The sequence below is a fragment of the Solenopsis invicta genome, chromosome 2 (assembly GCF_016802725.1).
Source record: "Solenopsis invicta isolate M01_SB chromosome 2, UNIL_Sinv_3.0, whole genome shotgun sequence".
Classification (NCBI taxonomy): Eukaryota; Metazoa; Arthropoda; class Insecta; order Hymenoptera; family Formicidae; genus Solenopsis; species Solenopsis invicta.
Genome location: NC_052665.1, coordinates 21,906,285 through 21,912,284, shown reverse-complemented (window position 1 = coordinate 21,912,284; position 6,000 = coordinate 21,906,285).

The window sequence follows — 6,000 nt, the reverse complement described above, 5'->3', positions numbered from 1 at the left end:
ATGGAATGCTACTACTTGCCACATGTCCGTCATAGTGCATAATGAGCTTGCAAGACAAATTAGCTGGAAAGAAACCGAAGGAATAAAAATCCCTTTTTATAGGACAAAACTTTAGGAGACTTTGTTTCGTAAATATCGATTTATCGGTTTAATATATGTTTCATTTTTTATATATTATGTCTTTAAAAAATGTCTATATTGTAACACATGAACACACGTGCGTACACAAACACACACATACCTGTTTACTTTGAGAATATTCAATATGGTGATGATGAAATAGATAATTTTTTTATTGCTTTTCCTTTCATTACTGTTTAGGTGCTGTAATGAGTCGTTTTAAAGATAAATACCGTTGAAGACTGTTGAAGAAGTTGTGAAGCGTTGGTTGAATGCCTCTGGTCAACGTAAATGAGATAATTTACGTTATTCTTATTTTTTTTAATTTCACTTTTTCTCTTAAAGATTCCACATTTCCATGTGAACTATAGATTTTCAGTACTGTCAGTGTACATCGGAATGAAACCTAAAATGAATTAAGAAAACAAAATATATAACTTCAAATCAAATTAATCGAAATAAAAGAATTAATGATAAAATAATTATATAAAAAATAATTATATAAAACATGGAAATGTGGAATCTTTAAGAGAAAAAGTGAAATTAAAAAAAATAAGAATAACGTAAATTATCTCATTTACGTTGACCAGAGGCATTCAACCAACGCTTCACAACTTCTTCAACAGTCTTCAACGGTATTTATCTTTAAAACGACTCATTACAGCACCTAAACAGTAATGAAAGGAAAAGCAATAAAAAAATTATCTATTTCATCATCACCATATTGAATATTCTCAAAGTAAACAGGTATGTGTGTGTTTGTGTACGCACGTGTGTTCATGTGTTACAATATAGACATTTTTTAAAGACATAATATATAAAAAATGAAACATATATTAAACCGATAAATCGATATTTACGAAACAAAGTCTCCTAAAGTTTTGTCCTATAAATTTTTATTCCTTCGGTTTCTTTCCAGCTAATTTGTCTTGCAAGCTCATTATGCACTATGACGGACATGTGGCAAGTAGTAGCATTCCATTTATCTGAATCGTAAGTGATATATCTATTAAGGTAACTGACCTTCAAAACATACAAGAAAATAAATGACAACTATGTAAAAAAAATTTATGTATTGAAGAAGATAAAAATAAGTATTTAAAGATCCACTGTACTTATGAACTCTGTAAATGCAAATTTATTTTTTAATGTATTGAATTTCTCGAATGACTTCTCCGCTCGTAGTGGAAGGGGAGGACAATTTTCGGGTCTGGACGTTTCTCCAACGTTTTTTTTCATGTTTCGTATAAGTTGTTCATATTTCGTTCTTGTACCACGTTGCCGGAACGCAAAAACGTGTCGTGACATGTTCAAGCGATAACGATGATGATGATGCAATTATTGAAAAGAGGGGAAAGCCTTCCCTCTCCATCTACACGTTTCCAATACAACATTAATAACTGCAAACATCACCATTTAACGAGTGGCTTGACAATCGGCGGGTGCGTGATCACTGTCATTTGACCGGCAAATATCGTGGTCCCGCTCATAATAAATGTAATTTAAATTATAAGAATACGTATGTTATTCCAGTCGTTTTTCACAATTTGAGCGGTTACGACGCGCATTTTATAATAAAAGAAATTTCTACCGCGTTAGAAGGTAAGATCGACCTACTATCGATTAATAAAGAAAAATATATTTTGTTCACTAAACACGTCGCAGCTACCGGTGTAGGAAAATCGGACGAAGTACGAAATTGTATACGATTTCGATTCATCGACTCATATAATTTCCTAAGTGCGAGTCTCGAAAAATTGGCGTTGTTTCTAGGTATTGAACAATTAAACATTACTCGTTCCAAATTTTCCACGTTGTCAAACGAGGATTTCAAACTCCTCACGCGCAAATGCGTTTTTCCGTACGAGTACGTTGATGATGCCGACAAGCTTTTAGAAACGCGTCGATGTAAACGCGATCGCATTTGACTCAGACACCAAATATATATTGGAAGTTGACCTTGCATATGAGAATCAGCTGCACGATCGACACAGTGACTTACCGTTTTGTCCTTCGAGCGATAAGCCTCCAAGGTCAAGACAAAAGAAATTGCTAGCGACAGTGCATGATAAAAAGCGTTACGTCATCCACTACCGCAATCTTCAACAGTGCACGCGTCACGGGCTTCGAATTGTAAAAATACTTCAATTCGCGTACTTCAATTCGCTCAATCCACCTGGCTCCGCGATTATATAGAATTAAACACAGAGTTTCGAACAAACGCGAAAAATGATTTCGAGAAAAATTTATACAAATTAATGAATAATGCAGTTTTCGGTAAAACCATGGAAAATGTACGTAATCACGTTAATATAAAATTAGTAACGCAATGGGAAGGCCGTTACGGGACAGAGGTCATGATCTCTGCTCCGAATTTTCATAGTCGCAGCGTTTTCGCAGAAAATCTGGTTGCCATAGAGATGAGTAAACTCTCGGTAAAATTTAACAAACCAATATATGTCGGTATGTGTATTCTCGACGTTTCGAAAATCTGCCTTTACGAATTTCACTACGATTATATGCTGCCATTGTATAAAAATAAATGTAAGATAGTCTATACAGACACAGACAGCCTCATCTATGTCATTGAGTGTGACGATGTGTACATGGATATGAAACGTGATATCACGAGATACGACACGAGCGATTATCCCGCGGACAACGTATATAATATGCCTCTCGCAAATAAGAAGGTTCCAGGGCTAATGAAAGACGAGAATTGTGGCAAGATTATGACCGAATTTGTAGGGCTAAGAGCAAAAATGTATGTGGTGAGAGTAGAAGGGAAAAAAGATACAAAAAAGGCGAAAGGTGTAAAGAATAGCGTTGTAGAACAAACTATAACGTTTGAAGATTATACGCGTTGCTTGTACGACGGGATAGAAATGACTCGTCAGCAAGCGTGTATACGTTCGAAGCTCCACGATGTACACACAATCAAAGAAAAAAATATTGCTCTCAGCCCGTTCGATGACAAGCGTTACATCTTGCCTGATTTTACTGAAACATTGACTTGGGGACATTGGCGTATACCATCGTAATACATATATTGTAATTAGGTTAATACATTTTGATACTTTTAATATTTTATTTATATCTTTGTAACATTTTGTAATACTATTTGACAGTTAATGCGATGCTTATCCTTATTACTAATTGAAGTTGATTTTGCATTACAATGTTTGTTACAAATATATGCGTGTATTACAAAATATATATGTATATAAATCAAATAACATCTCTTTTATTTATCCACGAATGCGATCCATCGAATCCCAGCCATTTAACGTAGACTTTATTTCCTTTCTTCCTCAAAATTTTCTCGATAAGGAAAACGTCCGGATACTTCGCTTGCCATTGTACGTAGTTCAAGAGCGATGCCAAAAACTGTTCAAGCGACTGATGCAATACTGATCGTTAGCGGCCACTCGTTACGGGTAAGGCCCTTATTTGATATAAATGGTTTTTCGCATATATGCCAGTTCGTCGCGTTTAAAAATACTTCTTTCTGCTGTATAGTTAATTGTTCTATTGGAACATTGGCAGATATTCGGGCTTTCATATCGTACGCAAGATTTTCTAATTCTTTCGCGAACCACGCGACGCAGTCCTTATCGCGGCGAAAACGATACATCGATAACGCGTCGTCGAACGAGCATTTAACATAGTAAGCTATGCTGTATACTTCGTGGTGTTGATACGCGAAACTCGACGTGTTCTCTGTTTCGTTCTCCATCTTCTTCAGTATACACTCCAAATCGGCGTAAATTAAAAATGGTACGCGCTCCTTGTTGTTGTGTGAGTCGAATTCTAGCCATTTCTGGTCCTCTCTCGGTAGTATGATGGCGCAGTCATTTACTTTCTTGCACTCCGTTTCGTGCGACTGCAATTTTTCCTCTAAGTGAAAGTAATGCAGGCAACTGTAATAAAAAAATTTTATTTTTTTACTAAACAATAATTAAATGTGTGAAAATGTTTTTTATATATTACACTTACCGATCGCAAATGAATTTCTTGTTCTTTTTTTTGCTCAGCTGTGAGCTGACCAAGGCGCGACAGGTTCTTAATCCACGCAAAGTGACCGTGGGTGACGTCGTGTATATCTTCCACGTAGAAGAGATTGACGTGTTTCTCTTTCTTATCTTCGGTCAGTCGTAACGGTACAACGTATTCTATCTTTTCTTTTCTGTCCAATTCGGTAGTGTACACATTTACCGATACGTCGTTTAAACGTTCAAATTTTCTAATGTCTTTTACTTTCATTGGAAATTGTATATCGTCAAACTTCAAAACAGTCGAATAATGCGGATAAGATGACACTCGGTTTGCATGATTTTCGGCGGGGTACAGGGCAGCCACCATGGACCACGCGAAGCAAGCATTGTCCTTCGAATGTACATTAATTATTGCACGCTTGTCACTTACCGACAGCGGCAATTCAAAGTAACACCCCGTGTGCATGGGATTAAGCTTGTCGTCAACCATACTATTATGAAACGTCTAACGTACTACACTCGAACGTCAGTAGTACAATGTAGTAGTATGATAGACGTACGATGTACGATAGACGTATGGTAGACGTATGGTAGACGTACAACAGACATATGGTCGATGTACGATAGACGTATGGTAGACGTAAACGTAGACGTATAATAGATGTTTGATATCAGTTTAATAGACCTATGATACACGTTCAATAGTACGATCATGTTATATATTATAGTATAAAGTATTTAATATGCAACGGCCACTTGGTGTGAGATACTGCCATACCTCTTGATAAAACGTATCTCTTGTGTTATCGAAAATTTAAGCTGCATGTGCATGCTAAAATAAAAAATTGCTTAGAGGTGTTTTCATTTTACTATGAGAACAACGAGGTATCAACGTTTCGAAGATAAATCGCGTACATTTTGATTGTAAAAATAAATGGACTCTGCTCGCATCAATCTGTCACTCAGTCAGTCAGTCAGTCAGCCACAATGAACTATGACGAATGCCACGAATACTTCACTCCTTCGAAATGTTATGCGTGTATGCGTTCTCACTGGGCGAGAGAACGCAACCATTTGCTGTCGAGAAATATACAAATAGTACAACCCTCGATCAGGGAGCCACCCCGAGTTGTCGTAATGTGCAGAGTGGCACTACATTTACGACGAGAGTCGCCATTATGGTGGAAATCGGCCGCCCCAGTGTTCTCTGTTTCGTTCTCCATCTTCTTCAGTATACACTCCAAATCGGCGTAAATTACAAATGGTACGCGCTCCTTGTTGTTGTATGAGTCGAAGTCTAGCCATTTCTGGTCTTCTCTCGGTAGTATAATGGCGCAGTCATTTACTTTCTTGCACTCCGTTTCGTGCGACTGCAATTTTTTCTCTAAGTGAAAGTAATGCAGACAACTGTAATAAAAGAAATTTATTTTTTACTAAACAATAATTAAATGTGAAAATGTTTTTTTATGTATTACACTTACCGATCGCAAATGAATTTCTTGTTCTTTTTTTGCTCAGCTGTGAGCTGACCAAGGCGCGACAGGTTCTTAATCCACGCAAAGTGACCGTGGGTGACGTCGTGTTTATCTTCCACGTAGAAGAGATTGACATGTTTCTCCTTCTTATCTTCGGTCAGTCGTAACGGTACAACGTATTCCATCTTTTCTTTTCTGTCCAATTCGGTAGTGTACACATTTACCGATACGTCGTTTAAACGTTCAAATTTTCCAATGTCTTTTATTTTCATTGGAAATTGTATATCGTCAAACTTCAAAACAGTCGAATAATGCGGGTAAGATGACACTCGGTTTGCATGATTTTCGGCGGGGTACAGAGCAGCCACCATGGACCACGCGAAGCAAGCATTGTCCTTCGAATGTACATT